Here is a 24816-nt window from a genome sequence, read left to right on the forward strand (position 1 = left end):
TGTGTCTCTGCCTCTCTCTCTCTCTCTCTCTCTGTGTGTGACTATCATAAATAAATAAAAATTAAAAAAAAAAATCCCACAGATCCTTCAAGGTCTATTTCAAAGACACGTTCATGCTTAACACACACTGGATTTGCCCTTATCCTCCTATGAGCTCCCATCTCACTGGGCAGCCCGAGTGGCTTAGCGGTTTAGCACTGCCTTCAGCCCAGGGCCTGATCCTGGAGACCCAGGATTTGTTTCTTGATTTATTTCTTGTCTGTCATCATTTCTGTTTCCCATAATAAGTGATCTAAATCTATTTTTTAAAGATTTTATTCTTAGGGGATCCCCAGGAGGCTCAGCAGTTTAGCGCCTGCCTTCGATCCAGGGCATGATCCTGGAGTCCCCGGATCGAATCCCACATCGGGCTCCCTGCATGGAGCCTGCTTCTTCCTCTGCCTGTCTCTCTCTCTCTCTCTCTCTCTCTCTCTGTGTGTGTGTGTGTGTGTGTGTGTCTCTCATGGATAAATAAATAAAATCTTTTTTTTTTAAAAAAAGAACAAAGTCACCAAGAATGGCATGCACCAATGTCCCATGAGGCAGCAGCAAGGAAACCAACCACCAAAGGACTAATTCTCAGGGGCGATATCTTCCTTCTCAGGCACCACACTTTGTCCGACTGTACTGCCAATATCACCATAATTTCTCCCTAAGAAATATCCAGGGCAGGCGGAAAAAAACACATAGAAAACTTCAGCTCCTTCATCTAAAGCAAATGGATTTTGAAGAATGCTATTTTTAATAATTAAAACCTTTCAAGGCTTTCAATAAACTATAAAGATAACCATAAAAAAAAACACACACACACGAATGTTGGGTTACCTGGGTGGCTCAGCCAGTTAAGCATCTTTGTTTGGCTCAGGTCATGATCCCAGGGTTCTGGGATCTAGTTTGGCTTTAGCAGGGGTGGGCCTGCTCAGCAGAGAGTCTGCTTCTCCCTCTCCTCTGTTCCTTCCCCCTGCTTATGCTCTCTCTCTCACAAATAAAGTATTTTTTAAAAAACAGCAATGTCTCCCCAATATATCAAAGATTGATGGACTCAAAATCACAAATGCTTCTAAGACATAGGTTAAAATTCAAGTAATACAACACTTGGTGTGCAATATCATGGACTACACACAAATACTGGTTCTTAATGTAAACACAAAATGTCTGTCCACTAGCTAGATTTTAACCACAAAAATCTTTTGTTTGCTCATGAAAATTTTTAACATATTTAACAGAGATATATGTTAACATATTTATGTTATATGTTAACATATTTAACATATTTAATAGAGATATACATATCTATGTAAAATTATGAAAAAAGCAAAAATGAAAATTTAATTTTTAAATTTCATATACTGGTTTAAAACATAATTTATGAGTATCAAGGATAATAACCATACCACCATGAATTTATAACTTATTGTTCATTGTCAACCTTTTGTCAGCTTCTATGGCAATACTCTGAAAAAGTGAGTATGGAGTAATCTCTTTTTCTTTTCTTTATTTTTTTAAAATATTTTATTTATTTATTCATGAGAGACACAGAGAGAGAGGCAGAGACATAGGCAGAGGGAGAAGCAGGCTCCTCACAGGAAGCCGGATGTGGGACTCGATTCCAGGACCCCAGGATCATGACCTGAGCTGAAGGCAGATGCTCAACCACTGAGCCACCCAAGTTCCCTTTTCTTTTCTTCGCAGAACCAAATGGAACGAGCTTAAAGTTTACCCAGAAGCGCAGAACACTTGCTCTAAAATATACTAGACTATATTTTTTATTCTACCATGAAATCTATGAATTTCACATCTTAAAATTTTTTCCATTCACACATTTTTCTTTTGAAAACAGCATGTGTGAGCAACACATATTCACAGCTGAAATTGTTTTCTTCGCATCTTAGAAAGATGATGAAAAGTTCACATGCATCTTCTTTCCCCAAATTCAGAAACAGATGGTAGGGTGATTGCAAATTCACCCAGTCAGTCTGTTATTAAGCAGCCTCTAGATACCACAGGATTCTGGTATCGCAGACCTTTTTTTCATCCTACAGATGAACCACTGAATTCCCATAATATTACAAGTTTATCCTCTTGTTCCATACTCTTGCTCGATGAATTGAAAAAGCAATTTCAGCAACCACTTTCCTTCCTACTGGTTCTCCTTCCTCCCTCTTCATCAACAATGGCGTGACCCAGCTCCTCATATTCCCCAACTACACATTCTCCTATCTAAAGAGAGGGCTAAAGCAGCTTATTAGCTGGCAGTACTGTGGGCTGCCAAAGAGTTTCCAAGGAAGAGGAGGAGGGATGCATACAAACCCTTCCAGAAAGTCTCCTTGCCTACCAATCCTGGAATGAGTCTGAGAGGTAAGGGCATACTCGTTAAGCCTTATGCTTCTTTAATTTAAACTTTCCCCTCCTTGTCTTGACTTACAAACGAGAAATCCATGAAATCATTTTCAGAAAAGAAGGAAAATATCAATTGGTAGCAAAAAGAACACACAGTTCACAACTGCTACTGATACACTGATACCTCATAGTCATTAGTACAGATGGATATATTTTCATTAGAAAGAAGATACAAATCCATTTCATTCTAGTTCCCATTCCTGATCATTTATCCTTCAAAACAAAAAGATTCAAAATGAAATGCCCATTAGAGATTCTACTCATCACCCCAGAGAACAATATTGTTCTAGAGAGAACACCTGTCTTTTATGTTTATTCCTCTGCTTTTCTACATAGGTCAACAGTAAGTTTCCACATTGACAACAAATTGTCATTTGCTCGAATTTAAATTTCAAAGGAAAATGAATAATAGGATCAGATAAAAATTAGTCTACAAAACTAAACAATTCTTAACAAAAAACAACCTATGATCATTGAAGACACACGATGATATGAAGAATAGTCTTTATTGTTTTATTTCCTTAAGGTAGATTGTGAAATTCAGATCAAGCATGTTTTCCCCAGGATACTTAATTTTGTTCCTGAAGAGGCTTTTCATACTCTCAAGACAGCTGATAATCAAAGAAGCTAAGCACAATGGCCTTCCCACTAGCACATATTCATGTTTGAAAAGTCTGCTCTTCTTCCCTTAATTTTTATCTGTTTGGAAAATCTAAACCACATATAGAAATTGAGGATTTCTATTTGTCATCTTTTATAGCAGCAGTGCATTACTTACATGAGACTACTAAATTAGTTTCCAATTCTTTTCTATCAGTCTGTGAGATTCATTTTTTAGTCCAAAGACTGCAAACACCTTTATTTTTTTAATAAGATTTTTTTTTAAAGATTTATTTATTTATTTATGATAGACACAGAGAGAGGGAGAGAGGCAGAGACACAGGCAGAGGGAGAAGCAGGCTCCATCCTGGGTCTCCAGGATCAGGCCCTGGACCGAAGGCAGCGCTAAACTGCTGAGCCACCCAGGGATCCCTGCAAACGCCTTTAAAACCAGAGTCAGACTCTCATTTGTTTGAAACCTGGTTTGGACAAATCATCAAATGTATGTGTGGCTTGTTATGCTCACTTATTAATCAGCAGATACCTACTTTGTAGTTCTGTTTTAAGGATAAATGAGGTATTACAAAGGAAATACTTAGCACTGTTCTAACACAGGGCAAGCACACAGCATGTTTTGTAAACATTAATATTTATATTATCGCCAGTGAATCATTCTGTATGAAAGTCATACTGGTTTCCTACACCTATCAGCATTTCCACTACTAGCCATTTGTTCTACAAGGACAGAAGCTCCCAACAAACTGATCATAAAATACAATTTTCTATTCAATTCTACTCTATATACATATAGATTATGAGCACATATTTCTATAGAGCATATTCAATTTCTACTCTATACATTGAAATAATCCTCCTTGCTCTCAGCTGAATTGAATTTAGGAAAATTAAGCATATTAGCTATGCTAGTCCATTTTTCTGAAAAGTATGTTATCTCATTAAACTATTTTTTTTTGTTCCAGATTTTTTACTACCTGATTTGGAGCAAACATAAGCTAGAGGTTGGTGTCTGGTGAACATCACACAGCACAGGCAACTTGGAAAGTGCATCCAAATAATATCAAACTGTTGTAAACAGTTGCCTTAGGGAGTTGCAACTTACATGAATATTAAAAAATTAGGTTTATTAAAGTCTAAGTGAGGAAGGGGTGAACACCCTTTTAAAAAGATAAGCCACTTGTGTGATTCATTGTGGAATTATTCTTTTGATTTACGTCAAAGACAAGTATTCAGCTGTCACCAAAGCAAGTGTGTTCAATACAAAATTAGTTGTGAATAGAAAAGGAGCCAAGGATTAGATGGAACACAGAGCACAGCAGTGATGAGGCAGGCCAGTGCCCTAACATTCACTCAAACACATTTGGATTTTCAGCTGCAGAGACACCACCTGTTTGTAATGGCAAACGTGAGGATTGCTTACAAAATTACCACAGAAGCTTCACAAATGACAAGGTCCTAGGCAAGTCTGAACCTCAAATTCCTTTTGTCAAGAACCCTCCTTTCTTTTCAACAAACACTTCCCTGTCTTGGGTTTGCATTATTCTGATATCATCAATATGATTAAAACCACCAAAGCAAACATTTGCAATGGAAATAATCACAATAGAAAACAAGCTAATGTTGTTTACTTCTTTATCTTAAAAAAGTATATGTCTATTTGTGTGTGTATCCTCTACACCCCAAAACCAGAGTAACTGCAAAGTAACATCTAAATCCCCTTGATTTTGAGTCTTTTCCATTTAATGAATTAACTAAATAGCCTGTACAAGTGAGTTCTCTGTTTCGACATAGCCATTCATCCTTTGATGTTCTCCAGTTTCATTCAACACTAGAGTAGTTGATTAAAGTTCACAAGAGTGTAGAAGACTATTAAAAGACACCACCATTTGATTTAAATTCAGATTATGGTTCAGTTCCAACCTTCACAGAAAATGGGCCTTTTTTAGGAGGGCCAGAGTACAGGGAGGTATGGCCAACAGGTCAACCAGCACCTCTCAGCCAGACTGCGAAGAATCATCCTTCTCTCCTCCAAATGGTATCTGCTCGATTGACCCTTGAAAGAAGCCTACAGTATGGTGGATCATTAATAGTAAGTGTGACAATTACAATTACATAACTCTGCAAGGCTCTTAATTTATTCCACAGTGATCTCCTACTCTACTTATATCATCTCATAGAAACTTTGCAATGAGACAAGATAATAATAAAAAAGTAACAATAAAATAGAGTATATAATAGCAATAATAACAAATAGTTACTGTGTTTTGGGGGTGCAAATTATGTGCAAGGTCTACTAAGTGCTTACACATATATTCATTTAATCTTCCTGATAATCAGAAGAGGCAAGTACAGTAAGTATCTTTCTCATACTATAGATAATAAAATTGAGGCACTTTGAAGAAAGGGACAATGCAGGGAGGAGTATAGTGAAGGAAAACCCTAAGAGTGCAGATAAATGTCAGGTCTAGAGAACCACCAGTTCTGGAAGACTCCTGGGCAGATGGAGGAAGGAAGGAAGGAAGGAAGGAAGGAAGGAAGGAAGGAAGGAAGGAAAAAGGAAGGAAGAAAGGAAAGAGAGAGGAAGGGAGAACATGAGACAAGTATTAACTCTGAGAAAACTAAAACAAAAATACAAAAAGAGAAAATATCCTAGTTCACTAAATGGTTCAGCAGTGAGCAAAATCTACATCATCAAAACATGTTCATATTCAATACCGATATAACCAAAATTTTAATGTAATTCTCTCGGGAGTATAAGGAAAGAGATTTTCTATTGTAGGGAGTAAATTCTAAAAGCCAAAAAGCAAGACACAGCAGTCTACGCATGGTATTTAGAAACATGCTGTAAATAACAGAAAAAAAAAAATAGCCAAAGAGTTGAAAATGACTGCCTCTCAAGAGCAGGAAGCCGGGAGGCTCGGGTGCTAAGGACTGCTGTAATTTTATCACAGCCTTGGGAACCAGGTGATTTTCTAAAAGACTGAGATATTACAAAAACTCCAAAACTCTTTGATGGCACAGGAATGGAAAAACTATGTAAATCATGTAAAAAAGAAAAAAAAAAACACACAACAGTGGCTCTATCTAGGCTGTGCCTTATATGCACTGTACTTGGGTGGTAAGAACAGGCAGACTTGCCAGGGAACACAGCAAGTTTAAGGACACCTGCAGCCGTGTAACTAGGAAAAAAACAGTAAGCAGCTGGAGATAAATGAAATCATGCTTGGTTTTCTTATTTTGCCTTAGAAAAACATACTGATCTTCTTGACTGCTCAGAAACCCAGTATTAAGGAGCAAGAGTGGAAGAGATGTTTTACTGGAAATCCTTCTTTCTCAATAGCAGATGAGTCAACTCTATAACCAGTCCTGCAGGGTCAGAGGATTCCCACAGAGATGGTGGAGCAGGGATACTGATACTGAGGCTTACACGAGGGGATCACGTCAGCTTCCAGGGAATGACAAAAGGGGACTAAAGACGTAGAGAAGTGTGAGGAGCCACAGAGTCACTTCTGCACTGATACTGTCCTGGTTGATGGCTAAGGTAGACATTCTACGCAGACGATATTAACCCCCAAGCAAGTAAAAATGGGTTCTTACAGGGCAAATAAGAGTGGCAGAGGTTGCAAAGATTTCCAGCTTGCTGAATGGCCACATGTTATAAATAGATACACAGTATATGTATGCTATTAAATTCTCCTGGGTTAGAAAGGAGATTATAAAAAACAAAGCCCAACAACATTGAAAAGGCTTCTTAGGGGGATCATAATGAGGAACATCTAGATGAGAAACACTGAAATAAAAGAGAATAGGAGAAAAGAATGGCTGGAGAACTTTGGAATGGAAATTGGTAAAAACTGAGAAGGACCTTACATTCTGGGAGTACAAGAGCATTTTGTGGTTAAAAAACATATTTAAGGTAAAATATCAGCCACCTAATAACATACACCAAATCATTCTTTAAAATGTTAGAGCAGTAGAAACCCTCAAATCAAAATGATCAATGAGTTTGTTTTAACCGAAGATATTCTCTATTCAGTGAATTTCTTGATACCAATCCCAAGCATCTCACTGCCCTTTAGAGATCAGTTAAGCTCGTAACAACCCCAAATTCTACTGGACAGTGGCTTTTGTATGATCCCAATAAAATATCTACCTCACTTTCTAAATACCTGCTTTGAAGCCACACCTCCTGTACAAGCATTGTTTCCCACTTTGATTCACAGCCCAGACAAAAGTTTCCATTTACACACATATAGTTTCAAGCCCTGAGAAATGGGAGAATGTCAGGCCCAACTGAGTTCCGGGCGCTGCTCAAACAATCCATACACTTAAGTGTGTGTCTGGGTCCGCAGGTTCCAGAGAAGCAGTGCCTCCAGTGAGTGTCTTCTATCCAGCCATCATCAGATCAAAATTTACAGGATTAGGACTGTTGGTCTCCTCATGATTATGCCCACAAATCAGCACCCTTCAAACCAGATAACAATAATATTTTTTAAGGCTACTTCTCAATAGCAAGAAAAAATAGTTGATCTGCTTAAGCCTCAAGCTCCTATTCTCCAAGTCTGGAATCCCGTAATTCACTATAAATGATGCTATTAGTGATGACAGTATTTTTTTTAAAGATTTTATTTATTTATTCATGAGAGACACACACAGAGAGAGGCAGAGACACAGGCAGAGGGAGAAGCAGGCTCCTCACAGAGGGCCTGAAGCGGGACTCGATCCCAGGATCCCGGGATCATGCCCTGAGCCAAAGGCAGACCCTCACCCACTGAGCCACCTAGGAGTCCCAGTGATGACTTTAATATGGGTGTGTAGAAGAAAAGGCCATGGTCGAAAGGACAATATGGGGTGGGTTTGTCAGATTTTGTTCTGCAGTAAGAAACACAAAAGTGGCACTATTTATTTATTATTCAGTTAGTGTTTGTTGTGAGCCTACTGTGGGCCAGGCAGTGTTCTAGGAACTAGAGATTTAGAGATTTAAAAAAAGGATCAAGTTCTTGGTCTCAGAGAGCTCATATTACAGTGATTATAAAGAGACAATAAATGAAGAGGTAAATATACATGATGTTGGGTGGTGGTATTTATGATGAGGAGAAAGATGGTAGAATGAGGAGATTGTGAATCACGGAAGAGAGTGCACGTCATTTCAGATGAGTTGGTCAGAGAATGCTGGGAGCAGGTGACCCTAGAGGAAGACCTAAAGGAAGTGAAGCAAGCTGTATAGATTTCCAGAGAGTGTTCCAGACAGATAGAATAGCACATGCAAAGTATCCGAGGTGGAATGTTCCAGGTTCGGATAGAAAAATAGCAGAGAGTCTCTGCACATAAGGTAATTTTTGCCTGACTAGCATGCCTTGCATCTCCTTCTATTTAAATCTTACTGGTCCTTTAAAGTATCTCTCAAGTGAAATTCTTGCAACTGAGAAGTTCCTGGAATCCTTCCAAAAAGATTTGGCTTCTCCACCCTTTGAGTCCCAAGAACAACTTGGCTCAGATAACTCTATATAACAAATTAACATTCTTGTAGATACAAACACATATCTAAGGACAAGACTTTGCCACAATTTTTTATAGACCCTTCTGAACTTAGTTGCCCTAAAACAATCCTGTCCAAGCTGCATAGGAAGTCAAAGACGGCATTTGTACTTGGTATGGGATTTAAAAAAATTTTTAAGAGTAAGTACTACTTCTTTATAGGTTGGTCTGCTTTGGACTTGGAAAGCACACAGTCCTTTAAAAGACACACTTTATGTCATGATTTGGTTAGTTACTTCTGTGCTGAAAAAAGGATAAATAGATGGGATCTTCATTAGCAGGATTTGAGTCAGCTTTTCACTTTGTAATGGTAATGTTAATCTTGGTGTACACATATGATTTGGATAGAACTTCTGTTCATGTTTCATTTTCTCTGGATTCCTGTAACAATAGTATATCAAATGAAGTAGTCAGGCTGGGTTTCAGGTATCTTTGTTTCTTCTGTCACCATAAAAAGAAAGAAACCTCTGTTTCTCACACATCTGGAGTAGTAGCACACTGCCTGGGTCCACCAGGTGTGTTCATCTAGGTCTCAGCTTGCAAAGTTTATTTTAACTTTTTTTTATGTATATAAAAGGAACACTGGTCAAAGTATGGTAGAAAATTTCTATTCTAGCTACTATATCTCATATCTTATAACAATTTAAATATTATAAGATAAAATAATATCTTACATCGTAACTTCAGCAATATATGTGACTTTCAAAAAGGGTTTATTTTTTTTAAAGATTTATTTATTTATTCATGATAGAGAGAGAGAGAGAGAGGCAGAGACACAGGCAGAGGGAGAAGGAGGCTCCATGCAGGGAGCCCCACACGGGACTCGATCCCAGGACTCCAGCATCACACCCCGGGGCCAAAGGCAGGCGCCAAACCACTGAGCCACCCAGGGATCCCGGGTTTATTTTTTTTAAGATTTTATTTATTTATTCATGAGAGACACACACACAGAGAGGAGAGACAAAAGCAGAGGAAGAAGCAGGAGCCATGCAGGGAACCTGTTGTGGGACTTGATCCCACGTCTCCAGGATCACACCTAGGGCCGAAGGCAGTGCTAAAACACTGAGCCACCGGGCCACCCTCAAAAAGGGTTTAAAAAATGGGTTGCTCTGTGTTTAAAAAGAAACAAGCACATTAAAAATGCCACGTTAAAAATGAAGTGCCCAAACAAAACAAAACAAAAAATAAACTGAATGCCAGGGAGTAAGGACTGGTCATATTTAAAGCCTGAAATCTATGGAATGTAACAGCAACCCCTATCTCTACCTCCTGTGGAACTAACACTTTCTCATGTCAAGGGATTCATTTTGAACTTCATTTTAATTTTTCAAGACTTGACCCATTCAATGGACACACAAGTGCAGATGCCTGCCATCTAGTGGCAAAAAAACAGTATCAGCAGCCTTATTTTTATAGAAAACACTCAAATTTTTTTTTAGAAAAATTCAATCTAAGCTGTAAATTTAAAAGGTAAGAGAAAAGTAAAACCTAGGAAGGTCACACATCTAACTGGCCATGCTATTCCAATACCCATATCTCTCTGATCTTGACACCAAGTTAGGGCAGGCCTGTTTAGAACCCCTTGGGAATACTCTTTCAGAGCCTATAGATCTTCACAAAGAAAGAAGTTCCGTGAAGGCAGCATCATGGCATATTTATTCATCTCTTTATCTCTAGCACCCAGATCAGTGCCTGAAACAATTCAGGAAACTTAATAAATTTAATGAACTAGTGAATGGCCAGCAGAAGAATGGGAAACAGATCAGACTACGGGTCGCCTACCACAGGAATTCCTAAAATTCTAAAGAATAGAGGTGATTGATAATTTTACTTAATTCTCTTAAAAACTAATATAATACACTTTAAATTTGTAAAATACAATTAACTGCATTATACATGCATTTTAAAACTTATTTCTAGATCTACATAGAATGCCTTTTAATGAGCAAAACTAATCTATGCCGATTTTTATGAATATTCATAATAACTGAATTATTATGTACATATGCAGCAGTTCTAGACTATTTTGTCTCACTTTCTTGACATTATGTTTTTCATATCAATAATATATGTCATATACTTACTTAGAAAGATAATCCCTAAATACAGCACTACACATATGCAAAAATATGGTCTGCTTATCATAGCTTCATAATATATGATCAAGAAACAAAAAAAAATTGTTGAGGACTGCCTATATTTGTGATAAGAACTTCTGTTTTAATACCACCTGCGAACACATATCCATATTATTTTAAAAACACACGCAAAAATATATTTAGATACGGTGTAGTACATTCAATGGAAAGAGTTTCATCTTATTTCTACACCTGAGATCTGTCCTTGCTCGCTTGTGTTTAAATTCCAATGGAAAAGAGCACTCCACCCTTCCTCAAAGCCTGAGAAACACCCTAAACTGAATATGACTCATCTTACCAGAGAGAACAGCCTAAGATAATGTCCGGTTGCCAACTAGGCTACACAGAATCTACTTAGGAAAAAAAAAAAATGTTTCTCTTTCAATCTCTATCTCTGTATCTCTGTCTCTCTCTCACAAACACTGTTATTCAATTAGTGAGTCTTAAAATTTAGCAAGCGTAAGTATCATTTGAGATATTTATTTAAAAAGCAGCCTGACAGAACCTGAGTCCATTCTGATTCAAAACTGACTAAAACCGGTCTGGTTTCAATCCCCAGGATTGTATTTTTAACAACCACCTCAGGTGATTCTCAATCTTGGGTTCTGTATGGCTATAGACACATAACTATTTTATTTTTATTTTTTGTTACCAATCATTTTTTATTGGGTACTCATTCTTTTTTTTTTTTTTTTTTTTAGATCCCATTTATTTATTTAAGAGAGAATGAGAACATGAGCAGGAGAGGGGAGGGGCAGAGGCAGAGGCAGAGGGAAAAGCAGAACCGCCCCCCCCCCAACACACACACCCCGAGCAGGGAGCCGGATGTGGGGCTCCATCCTAGGACCCCGGGATCATGACCTGAGCAGAGGGCGGACCCTTAACCAACTGAGCCACCCAGGTGCCCTGAAACATCAAAATTTCTAAATCTTTCCAGTATTTACAAGAATCCCTCAAGAGAGCTGGCTACTTAAGATATCAACCAGTAATGACTACTTCCAGAGTATAATTGGCACTAGTTGACGAGAGGAACCACACTAGGAGGTTGCTATCTGAAAGAACCACGCCTCTCAAAATGTTAGGGTCACCAGCGTAACCATTAGAACTACACAGACAACCCTCCAAAGCAAGTGAAACTCTGAGTCTGACCTGGGATAATTCTGTTGTGGTCTGTATGATACTCATCAAGAACTGCTGTTTATTAACATACAAACTATTTCGTCATTATGAAGATACACTGAAAACTGCTAAATCTCCTATTTAATTTTCCTCCCCAAAAGGAGTAGTAAGAGGGAATTCACTTAACCACAAATACATAATGCGAGTCTATTAGGTGCCAAGTGCTGTTTTTGGTCTTTGGGATATATCAGTGAAAAAAAAAAAAAAAAAACCATAAAAATCTCTGCCCATACAGGGACAGATTCTGTGAGTTTCTCATTCAGATTTTACAACATCAAGTTATTTTTTTTAATTAATTATTTTTTATTGGAACATCAAGTTACTATAGATAGAAAAAAAAATAATGGTGGCTCCCGATGAGATAAGATGCTGAAAACCTAAAGGAGAAGCCCCTTATTTACATAATTTAGTTCCAGTACAAACAGGTATGGCAAATGTTATAGCAGACAGGGGAATAATACAGCCAAGGGGCAAGAGGACTGGAAAGTGAGCCTCCAGTATCTGCAGGCTCACTCACAGAGCAGGGCTGGCATCTCAGGAGGCATGGGGGATTCTGGACAGAAACCCTGAGGTAAGAGCATGAAGGCCCATGCAAAAACCCTCCGGCAGCCCAAGGTGGCCGCAATGCCCCAGCAGAGGGAGAAAAGGACAGTGGAACTGAGTGAAACTCTAAAGGACTTTGACCTCCTTACAGAATAGGGAAAAGCAGACTGAGCGCCGGGAGACACGTTCAGGAAATACAGATGCAGAAGGTGGAGTCTGAGATCCCAGGGTGACTGTGATACAGTCAATTAATATAGGAAAAACGGGGAATATTTTGGGGACAGGTGATCGGTTCTAATGTCCAAATGGAACATTAGAAGTGCCCAGTTGATAGTCTTCATGGAAATGTCCAGAAATGGATGTTCCACACTCAAGGGAAGAGAACTGGGTCTGCCATCACCAAAATCCAAATCGCAGCTGGGATCTCCAGGCGAATATGACTCCAGGCAAGAGATTCAGCACAGAAGAACACAGAAAGAACACAGAAATCCAGATGTGGGGTCCAAAGACCCAGGCTTATTAAGTCTCTGACCTTGGGTGAATCACTGAACGTCTTGGGATCTTGGTTTCCTCAAATATAAGACAAAAGATGTAGAAACGTACTCCATATAATTTCACTAACTCTGACCACAAGAGTCTCATTCATTTCCAAGTTGTTAGCCGTTTATTGTCTTTCTACTTCAAGATTTTTTCTTCATAACACATGACCAGCTTCATGGACAACTGCAGATGCCCAAACATACTTCACCCCGCCCACCATCCAGGCAAATGATCTTCCAGAATTCTACCACAAAGACGATTTTTCAAAAATGAACAAATATGGTAGTAGTAGCAAACATGCATCTTTATTATGAGTTGTCTCTCCAAAATTCTTAGAGGAATTTTGATTTTTACTTCTATAAGAATTTTCTTTTCAACAAATGCCTTATATTGTGTCTTCACTTACTGACATTCTAAGACATAATACATAGGACCTTTCTTTTTGGCACTTCTCCCTGAATTACAATTTTATTAAATATACAAAACAATTGTGTTAGATCTTTGTTAGAGATTTTCTGGTTCTTTTACCCTAAGCTTAGATTCATTCATGAAACAAAAAATAATATACATATATATGTGTATGTTAAATAAATATGTCCACATTCATAATTCAGAATGAATCATCTGCTCTTTACAGATCTAAAAGTACCAGAAAGTTTAAATTTCAATATAAAATTCAGCTATCTGAGAGTCCATGTCATCAAACATAATGACTGCAATCTGGCATCAAGCATGAGTGACCACTACATCTCCACCAGTCCACCTGCCAACATTAGCCTGAAGGTACAAGAATAGCCTGTGCCTATTGGGGCAGTATTATGTCTTACTCTGACAAATCTAAAGTGTCTAATCCCGGGGGCAAAGAAAGTGCTGAATAAAAACAAGCTTAACTGATCACAATTTCAAAGCATACATATTTCTATTCTGCTGGGCCATTTTAAGTGGACTGATTTTTATGCAGTGAAATCAGTAGATATTTTGGAAAACATTGCAGATTTTAAAAAATAGGGAGGTAGATTTACATTTAAAGTCTGGTCACAAAAATATATTATTATCTCAGGTTTGTATAAAGTAAATGTGAGGATGTATACAGAAAAATATCAGAGGACTGGGGTGCCTGGTTGGCTCAGTCAGTAGAGATGTGACTCTTGATCTTGCAGTCAGGCGTTCAAGCCCCACACTGGGTATAGAGATTATTTTAAGAAGTATCAGAGGATTACGTACCAAATTTGTTAACCATAGGCACTGGGTCATGACAGACTTTTACTTTTCACATCATATAAATTGTTGTAATGTTTGATTTTTAGTATAATCTCTATTACTTTCATAACAATAAAGCAGCAAATATACTATATTTACACATTTTATAGCCTTTTGTTTTAAAGATTTTATTTATTTATTCATGTCAGACACAGAGAGAGAGAGAGAGGCAGGGACACAAGGCAGAGGGAGAAGCAGGCTCCATGCAGGGAGCTCAATCCCAGGTCTCCAGGATCACACCCCGGGGCCGAGGCGGTGCTAAACCGCTGAGCCACCGGGGCTGCCCTCTATTTATACATTTTATATTGTTGATGAGTATACTGAGCATTTACAGGAAGACTCCATATAGAGTCCTTTAGGGCAATCAAGGACAAATGAGACATGGCATCTTCAAGGACTTCACACTCCAGTATTTGAAATAATTTACACACACACACACACACACACACACACACGAGTAAATGTGACCAGTGATGGAACTGAGAATCTGATAAAGACTAAAAGATGAATTCATAGTAAGAAATGTCAGTTCAAGCAGTCCTTGACAAATTGCTAAAATCTGGGCCCATGAGGATGTGGAAGAAAGGGCATTCTAGGCAGCATAAAAACACATGAAAGTCATGAAAATGGCAGAGCGTATACAGAACAGCAAGTGCTAGGGGTAAAGTGAAAGGTGACCCTGAGACTTGGAATTGAATTTAAAATGTAAATCCAAGCTACAGAACAAGTCAAATGCTAGTTGAATGCTGATATAACAGATTTAACTGTCATTCAATAATAATAGAAGAGGATATCAAAGCAGTTTTCTGAGGATACGAGAAAAAAATGATCAGACTGGTCTTCAATAAAAGTGATCTGTATTAAAATAGACTAGAAGAAGAGGGCATAGTCAATGAAATCATGGGGGAAGCTCAGAGATTGTGGGAGAACAGTGTATAGAAGGCATGACTTGCATTAGCATCCCCATCACCTGGGCTTGTTAGAAATGTAGATTCTCAGGCCCCAGCCCAGACCTCCTGATCCAAAGTCTTTCTTTTACCAAGATCTCTATGTGATTTGAATGCACACTAAAGTTAGAAAAGCAATAAATCAAGGTGCTGGTAATAGGAAAGAAAAGAAGCCAAAAGGTTTGAACTATTACTTGGTTGAATTATTACAATTTGGCATCTGACTAAATGTGGGAGGCAATGGAAGGGCATAAATCAAGATTACTCAGAAATGCTGAGCTGTAGGATGGTCAGGCTATTCATAGAAATAGGAAACCCCAGAGGAGCAGGATAAGGAGGAAACAGATGAAGGCTGTGCTGTCCAGCCAGCTCATGGAAATCCACCTTCCAGAAGCCAAGCCAGGCTTAGAGACCATGATATGGGTGTGATCCATACTGAGGGCACTAGAAGCCATAAAATTAATACAATTATAAAAGGCGGAGGGGGTGAAAAGGCATGGACGTCAGCCAGGGAGAAATTTTTACAGAGCCTTGCACTACTTAAGAGACGGGTGGGGAGGCTAGGAGGAGGCAGAGAAGCCACAGGGGAGAAGAGCCAGGGAAGTATGATGCTTTGAAAATAAAGGGAGAGGAAAGGTGTTGCTAAGAAGTCACAGGGGACACCTACGGAAGGGTCACTTGTTTTGTGACTAAGAGGTCACAGATGACATTCAGCAGAGTGTTTTTTGTGAACCTGGTGAGAGCCAAAGATTAGGGTCACAGGATAGTGAAATTAGGTGTGTGTATGTGTGGGGGGATTGGGTTTGGATCTTAGGCACTTGCACTTTCCGTGCAAGTGAAAAGATTAAGAATAAAGCTAAAAAATATTTAGGGGCCCCCGGGTGGCTCAGTGGGTGAAGCGTCTGCCTTCTGCTCAGGCCACGATCATAAGGTCCTGGAATCAAGCCCCGCATCAGGCTCCCTGCTCAGTGAGGAGTCTGCTTCTCCTTCTCCCTCTTCCCCTCCCTCCAATTTGTGCACATGTACTCTCTTTCTCAAATAAATAAATAAAATCTTAAAAAAAGAATAAAGGTAAAAATTTCAAAGGGGATAAAAGACTAGGTTGAATTAACTTTAAACTGTTAAACTTTAAGGATTTTCTTATGGAAGAAAGATCAGAAGCATTCTCTTCATAATTCTCAGAATTATTAGGAGGGTAAACAAGCACAGCTAAGAATTAGAATTTTGACTCGATATAAAGAGGATCTGCTTCTCACTGCTCTCTGGAAAGGGAAAAGGCCACCTTTCAAGCATTAATTTCTCAAAGCCTGCAGAACAGACAATTCAATAAGGAATCACAAAGTAGAATGTTGCTCATCAATGACATCTGTAGTTGACTGAACGGTGGTCCCTCAAAATATATGTCCACATACTAGTTCTCAAAACCTGTAAATATTATCTTATATGGTAAGAGATGTGATGGTTAAGACTTCTGGAAGGAGGAGCTTATCCTGGATTTTCTGGGTGGGTCTTAAATGAAATCACATGTATCCTCATAAGACACGCACATAGAGAGGGAGGCACACAGAAAAAGAGGAGGCAGAGACTAGTGGCAGCATAAGTCAAGGAATATAACAGCCACCGGAAGCTGCAGGTGACAAGGAAGAGTTTTCCCCAAGAGTCTTCGGAGGAATTGTGCACCTGCCTGCACCTTGATTTCAGACTTCTGGCCTACAGAATTATGAGAGAATACATTTCTTTTGACTTAAGGCATGGGAAATCAATACAGCACCTAACGTCACCTTTCAACTCTTAGATTTCTGGAGTTGCGCTCAACTCATGCAGATTATAAGCTCCTGGAAGGCACAGCCCTGGTTCACTCTCTTGTGAATCCAAAAACTGATGTCCTTGGTGCCTGGCACGTTACATGAACACTGAACACTGACAGGGAGAGTTACCACAGAGATCTACGCTCACATGTGAGTGGAAAGTAGAGATGGATACAAGACAGAGAGAAAGTAGATAAACAACAGACAGACAGGCAGATGGACTGATAGACTCATTTTACTCAGGCAAGCAAATTAAAATGTACTTATACTCTCATGAATCTAACTTCACAAATCCTACCTGAGTTATCCTTGACGGTCACATTTACTCTTAAGGATGGTACAACCAAAATTTGGAGGAAGGACATATGCCTTGTGGTTGCTTAAACTTTCAGTTTCTCACAATTAAATGAATTAAAGGGTTGAAAATAATTTATCACAAGAAAAGCAGAATGATAGCTACACTAAAGGAAAGTTGAAAAAGGTTACCTGGGGATTTGGGGCAAAGAAGAAAGAAAGGAAGACTCTATATGAAGGAATACTGTGTCAATTCCAGTTTTCCCAAATGCTTCCCTTCCCCCAAGGTAATGTACATAGTACATGTTATCATCATGTGAGGACTCACGGGAAAACAAGACATGAGGATCTCCACATCCATTTTATGCATGAGAACTTCTTTCCAATGCAGACAACTTGAGAGATCTCCACATGAGATAAATTGTGCTTTTAGACTATTTTGAAGTAAAAAAAAATGGAAAATCACACCAAAAAATCACTGTGTTCAATAACACTTCTCAGTGAATACAAATAGATATAAATAGATATTTATCTAGATAGATACATACATAGTAGACACACAGAACCCAGAAATACTTGAAATTTATATGGATTCTTGGTTTCTGCCAAATACAACTGGATTGGGATCCACTGGAGTTAAGAGATGGCTAGATTAAACCCCAAATGGCTGTGGGCAAAAAGTGCTTAATTGAACAGTAACTGGGTTTCCTCCTGACTGGGTCCCATGGGCAATTCCAACAAGGGAATCTGCTCCAAAGTGGTAAGTTTAAAAGAAGTGGACAAAGGCTGTTGGTAGATCCCTCCTCCTAAAGCTCATTAGCAGGATATTCTGGTATGAGTTTAATTCCACGGCCATGGCTACCTGTGATAAATTAGGAGACCTTAGCAGAAGAACACCTCACATAAATGCATGGTTCTCTGTAGTAGACATCTGGTAGCCCCATCCTCTCTGAAATGGGCTGGTAATATTTTACTTTGGCTTAATCTTACCTGAATTTTATCTGAATAGCAGTATTTGGAGGATATCCTGCCTGACCCAGGATGTCTATACTAGCACTACTTCCTGCAGCAGAGGTGACTGAAGGTAGAATATGTCATGGCTCAGCTGGTGTGCCAGATTTCAAGGGAACACTGGGGACAGGAAATAAGCTAGGGCTAGGCTAGAACAAATGACCTAATGAAGAATTAATTTTGTAGTGGATAGTCAGCAACTCAAATTACAGTGGCCAGGAGGAGTGTGGAGAACTGAGATTTGATCCTGCCAACAATGACACACAAGGAGATTTTATTTGTCAAGTGGAACTTGGCTGCACAAGTCTCCAGGCAGAAACCATACACTGTCAGGAGGGTGGCTGAGCCTTAGGCCGGGGGTGGGGGAGGTTGTCCACTTTAGGGCTGCATCAGAGACTTAGAAGAGAAAGAACAGTCTTGCTCCTGGAGAGAAGTTCTTGGCAAGGGTGAGGCTCACTGCCAAGGTCATCGCTAAAGTCCTTCCAGGCAAGAGTCTAGTACTAAAAATGCAAACATAGGAGAAGGCTAGCCTCAGAGATGGCAAATATGACAAGAGTTAAGAGAAACTGAGGCCAGCTGGGCATGGCAAACACTGGAGCTCACTGGGGTTAGGCCAGGTGAACCAACCTCACATTCCGTTCTGTGGAGTTCACTGGTAGAAGAATCCAGAAGCCCAGCCTCTAAGTCTCATGCAGCACAGGGCAGGAGAAGGCTAGAGCTCAAAGCTGCCATGCATCTGCCAGCTACTGTTTGTCCAATTTTATTCACACATTTTCTCCCATCATTGTTTCTCCTCGAAGTGTTCCTATTCTAGCTGGCTTCAGGGTGGGAAGAAGGAGGCAGTGGTTCAAATATGCCTTCTGTTGGCTTGCTGTCACTGCCAAGGGATCTCAGGACTGTGTCAATGTGGGGAGCTGCAGCCACAGTCTGGGCAGAGAAAAGTCTAAGAAGGTGCATGCCAGCCAGAGTACTTGGCCTTCAGGAGTGGATGAGCAGGAAGTTTCAACAGGTGGACAGCAGAACTGCCAGCCTGACAGGGGAGAGCCTGCCAGAGGCTGGGGAGTCTACAAGCTGCCAAAACATGTGCACAAAAAGGAACACAAGGCAACCGACTACTGAGCCAGAGGGACACCTATACTCTGGCTCTCCGTACTTGACATCAAATAATATTAATTAAGGGTCTAAATCGCACATCACATTTAATAGTGCTTCAGGGATTGTTCAAAAATCACTTTCACATGCATCACTTCTTTGGACCCTCAAAAGCACTCTGCAACATGCACAGGGCAACTACTTATCCCCTCCACTTGTATGCCGCTAGGGAGGAAACACAATTTTTTTCTAAGGTCCATTGTGATTTAATATTTTCAATAGCTTCACTGCAACAAAACTGTCTTTATTTCCTTATTTGAAGGCAATACAAATGCAGATCCATACAGCCCAAGATAGATGGAAGGGAATGAAGCAGTCTAAAGGAGCCCTCTGAATGCGAATGCAGGGTAACAATGGAAGGGGGTGCCTACACAGACTTTCTTCTGGAGTGCTGGTAGAGCAAGAAGGGCCATGACTACTGATTTAGGCTTCAGAGAACTACTTCTAATTTGATCTGAACAAGGACCACTTCCTTAATGGAAAAGACAAGAGTCCATCAGACGTGAGAAATTACCTTCCAACTTGACAGGCTTTGCCACTTGTCAAATTCATTAGATGATCTTTTTCCCTTTCTCCCCTAAAATCAAAACTTTCCACAGAGGCTGCAATTCTATCCCAAAGTTCTGTTAAGATTGATAACGAAGAGTCCACTGGACTAAATGAGATTGGTAGGTTAAAAAAAAAAAAAATCCTGTGGAACATTTCACTGCCATCACACATAGGGAAGCACCACATTCAAGGATTAAGCATAAGGCATAATTTATTATGCTGATTATTGTTTTTTTTAAATAACCATGGTAGAGGCAATTAACTTTTTCTTGGAGCCATCTATGTCTTTTTTATATTTTCTTGCAAGAAAAATGTATTTTAAATTCACAAACGAATTATATTAAATGAAGTATAAAATGAAACATTTCCAAGTACTCACTGATCCTTCAGAACTACAATGTGAAGATAATGCTATGGATCACAATATATTATGACCTAAAATTAGATTCCATAAGTGAAGGACAGATGCATCTCTCTGCATACCCATCAGAGACTCCATCTTCATGATTCACAATTCATTCATTTCATATCTGAAGTGCCACTACACCACAGCTGTTCTCAGTATAAACTTCCCTGCATTGCAAAGAAGACCTAGTTTCTTAATAGTTACACTGACAATGTCCAGGCCATGTAGGAGTAGGCAAGTAATTCTTCCAATGTTAACTTTGTTAGGCAAGGACAATATGTTGGCCCGGGAAATGACAGAGGAAATTTTAGGTAAAAATACGAACAAAATTATTACTTTATAATTTGCAAATGCACAAGGGAACTTTGCTTTTAATTACATCATTTAATTTTCTTTTTATCCAATATACTGGTGTGGATTCTAAAATTCTAGTTTGTGAATTTTATGCTTTTTTTTTTTCCAGGCTCGTTCTCAACAGGTTGCCCGCAGTTAAAAGCTAAAATATCATTAAAAGACATTCACACCTTTACCACACTGTACCTTAAACAACACATTTTCTTTCAGTAAGAAAGTAAATCATTTGTCTTTATAAGGAAAAGAAAATGGGTGCATCCTCAAGAACTCAGTATGCTTAATCATCTTCAGAAATAAGTAATACTTTTGAGGTGATATTCCCCTTTTTCCCCAAAAGAAAAATAGAGTAATGTGCATCCATACATCTCTCTAACTTCAAAGTTTCCTAACTAAGTTTAAATGTAGGTTTACTGCAGAACTACTCTTATAACGCTCTCAGTCTTTCTCTGTATGTTAACCAATTCCACAAATTTTCCAAACTATACTTTTCTCTTACAATAATTTTCCATGCAAAAGATATATGTTGTCAAGGATTTTTCAAAATCTCTTTATTTCATTTTCTTTTTTTAAATATCAAGTCTATCTGAATAAATATTATTTGATGTCATTTACATAAATGGCACTTTAATATTACGACTTTCATGTTAAATTCAATCTTACAGCACCCTCCAGCTTATAGAAACAGTCTAAATCACATCTACAACATAAATGATTTTAATTTGGTCATTTAAGATAAAGTTATATCCCATATGGAAACCCTTTTAAAAATAACATGCTTTCTAACTCAACAATAGCTAATCATATATTAAGCTAATTGAGACAAACCATGTAAACAAAATCTCAAGATATGCTATTCGGTGACAGGATTCTGTGGCATGCTGAAGAAGCGGCACACTGGAGAGGTGGGCATGTTCTACGCATTCTTCGCAATACCGGCTCCCCTAATAAGAGGGTGCGCCCAACGCCATATATATCCCACCACATTTGGAACAGAAAGAGCTCAATTTTTAAAAATTAATACATGACTATCACAACTTTGTCTACGTGCAAGTATTTGTTAGAACAAATACTTCAGCTCTCCCCTTTCTTAAGTGCATTTCTTAGGCAGGGTCTCTTTCTTAAGTAAATATGGGAGCATTGTTTTAAACACAGGAAATAGTGATGAATGTTTCACGCAATTCAATGATACCACAACATGAAATTATTTGGGACTACATAATCAACAAATACACTTTAAAAAAAGATCATTTTTCAAGTAGTAACCCGGATAGACCCAAGATGGGGGATTAGGCTATGTGTTTTGCTGGAACTCAGAGGCCAAGAGAGGAACGAAAGGCCTGTGCAAAGCATACGCTGCTATCACCAGTATCCTTAACGGCACAAACGCTCGGATAAACACGTTTACCTCCTGAGAAGAGCCATCCCCTCCGCGCCGCGGCACAGCCAGCCGGGACCGCGCAGCCCTGCAGCCAGCGGACGGCTTCAAGTGACACTTGCAAACAAATGAGTGTTCGCCTTCTCGTGCTCCGTCCATCGGGATGCAGCTCCCAAGCCCCCGCTCCCTCACCGCTTCCAACGTGTGCGCTGGGAGTTGCACAGGCGCGCGGGCACACGCGGGCACAGGCGGGCACACGCGGGCACACACGGACACACGCGGGCACACGCGGGCACTCACGGGCACGCGCACACGCCGACCCGGAGCGCGATTCCAACCCGCGCAGCCCGAGGACAAGCGAGCCGCCCTCCAGGCGACCGCCTGCTCCCCCTCCCGGCTTGAGAACGCGCGCAAGTTAGCCCCGCGGTGAGCGGCTGCTCCGTGCAGGGGTCCGGGGAGGAGGCCCGCGGCGTCCGACGGCTGCCGCCCGCGGGTGTGGACCCTGCGTCGGGTAGGGCGCGCGCCCGGGCTACCCACCTTGGCCCGGCGCCGCACGGGTGTGTCACCCACGCCCCTTCGCCCCCTGAAGTGCGGTCCGGACGGTCCGCCGGGCTCGGGGCTGGCGAGCGCCTGCCGTAGCCTTCCCGAGCGTCGCTAGGGCATCACGCGGGGGGCACACGCGCACGCACAAGCACACAAGCGCACACACGAGCACACGAGCACACACGAGCACATGCACACACACGAGCACATGCACACACACGAGCACATGCACACACGAGCACACACGAGCACACACGAGCACACACGAGCACATGCACACACACGAGCACATGCACACACGAGCACAGACGAGCACACACGAGCACACACGAGCACACACGAGCACATGCACACACACGAGCACATGCACACACGAGCACACGCGCACACGCACACCGCGCGCCGAGGGGTTGCTCGGGCCGACACTCCGCGCCTCGCTCGCATCCGGCGTTCCGGGGGAGGATCCGGGCGCAGGGGGCCGGGGGGGGGGACGGGGCGGCCCGCGGCTCCCCCGCCCCCCCCCGCGTCCCCCCCGGCCCGCGGCCCCCCGACCCCCGGCCCCCCCCCGCCCCCCCCCGCCCCCCCCCCCGGCCCCCCGGCCCCGGGCTGCGGCTCGGCTCGAGGCCGCGCTCCCTGCACGCAGGTGTCGGACACCGCCCGAGCCGGGCCGGCCAGCTCCCCGCACGTCTCCGGCGCCCTCCGCGCGCCCCCGAGCAGAGCCGTTCCCTACCGGGCCGAAAACTTTTTCTCGCCTCCCGGCGCAGTCAGGCAAGAAACCGCGTCCCGGACCGCCGCCCCCTTCGCCCCGCGCGGCTGAGCGCCGCCCCCTTCCCCGTTACCTGCCCGCTGCTCCGGGGCGGCGTCCCGTCCTGCCGCCTCCCGCCGGCGCCCGGGGAGCGGGTGTCCGGGACCGCTCGCCCGCGCTCGAGCCGCCCTCCGGTCCCGCACGTCCCGGCAGCAGCGACGCTGCCGCCCGCCAGCTCCCGCGGGGGGGCGCGGGGGGCCCGGGACGGCGCCGACCGGCCCGCGGTGTGGCTCCGGGGCCCAGAGCGCTCCGCCCGCGGGCAGCTGCGGCCGCGTCACTTGCCGCCCCGGCGGGCCCGGCACCTGCTCCAGAGGCAGCGCCGCGGGCTCCGGGCTCGGGCTCGGGCTCCAGGCTCCGGGCTCCGGGCTCAGGCTCCGGGCTCAGGCTCCGGGCTCAGGCTCAGGCTCAGGCTCCGGGCTCAGGCTCAGGCTCAGGCTCAGGCTCCGGGTTCAGGCTCCGGGCTCAGGCTCCGGGCTCCGGGCTCAGGCTCAGGCTCAGGCTCAGGCTCCGGCTCAGGCTCCGGGCTCAGGCTCAGGCTCAGGCTCAGGCTCCGGCTCCGGGCTGAGGCTCGGGCTCAGGCTCCGGGCTCAGGCTCAGGCTCAGGCTCAGGCTCCGGCTCCGGGCTCAGGCTCGGGCTCAGGCTCAGGCTCAGGCTCAGGCTCCGGGCTCAGGCTCAGGCTCAGGCTCAGGCTCGGGCTCAGGCTCAGGCTCGGGCTCCGGGCTCAGGCTCGGGCTCCGGGCTCAGGCTCAGGCTCAGGCTCAGGCTCAGGCTCGGGCTCCGGGCTCGGGCTCAGGCTCGGGCTCCGGGCTCAGGCTCAGGCTCGGGCTCCGGGCTCAGGCTCCGGCTCCGGCTCCGGCTCCGGCTCCGCACGCCGCCCCGCGCCTCGGGCTCCCCGCGCTCCGGCCCTCACCGTCACGTCGCCGGCGTCTCCGTGCGCACTTTTCCCGTCTCTCCTCCTCCTCTATCTTGTATATTCTGTTTCTCCAAAAGCAGACCGCGGGCGCTCCGAGGGGGAGGAGGGTCTCGGTCCTCCGAACCCTTCCTCTGCCTGGCGGCGGCGGTCGCGGCTGCCGCCCGCCCCTGCTCCCCTCCCCCTCCCCCTCCCCCCTCCCCTCCCCTCCCGGGCTCCTCCCCCCAGGCCCGCCCCGCCCGGCCCGGAGCCCGCCCCGCCGCCCTGCTGCGCCCCGCTCGGCCCGAGCGCTGCGCCCCAGGTGTGGCCGGTGGCTGTGCCGCGTGCTCCCCCGCGCTCGCCGTCCGGAGCGCTGGACGGATCCGAGGAAGCGCCTCGGGCACGACTGCTCCGAGGGCCCTGCCCG

General features: G+C 42.8%; 1 protein-coding gene across 21 annotated transcripts in view; it reads right to left on the reverse strand.

Moving 5' to 3' along the window:
• The window catches only part of CHRM3 (cholinergic receptor muscarinic 3), a 506233-nt gene extending 481627 nt beyond the window's left edge, over positions 1 to 24606 (reverse strand). For 7 of the 21 annotated variants that reach the window (XR_012001054.1, XM_072755894.1, XM_072755895.1 and 4 more), the window contains exon 1: positions 24411 to 24582. The gene's annotated coding sequence lies outside the window, so the exon portion shown is untranslated. Of the gene's footprint in view, positions 1 to 22181; positions 23161 to 23533; positions 23615 to 24410 lie in introns of those variants that run through there. The other 14 variants (XM_072755896.1, XM_072755880.1, XM_072755887.1 and 11 more) reach the window with 9 other exon arrangements.
• Positions 24607 to 24816: the final 210 nt, after the last annotated feature.

The sequence above is a fragment of the Vulpes vulpes genome, chromosome 4 (assembly GCF_048418805.1).
Source record: "Vulpes vulpes isolate BD-2025 chromosome 4, VulVul3, whole genome shotgun sequence".
NCBI lineage: Eukaryota > Metazoa > Chordata > Mammalia > Carnivora > Canidae > Vulpes > Vulpes vulpes.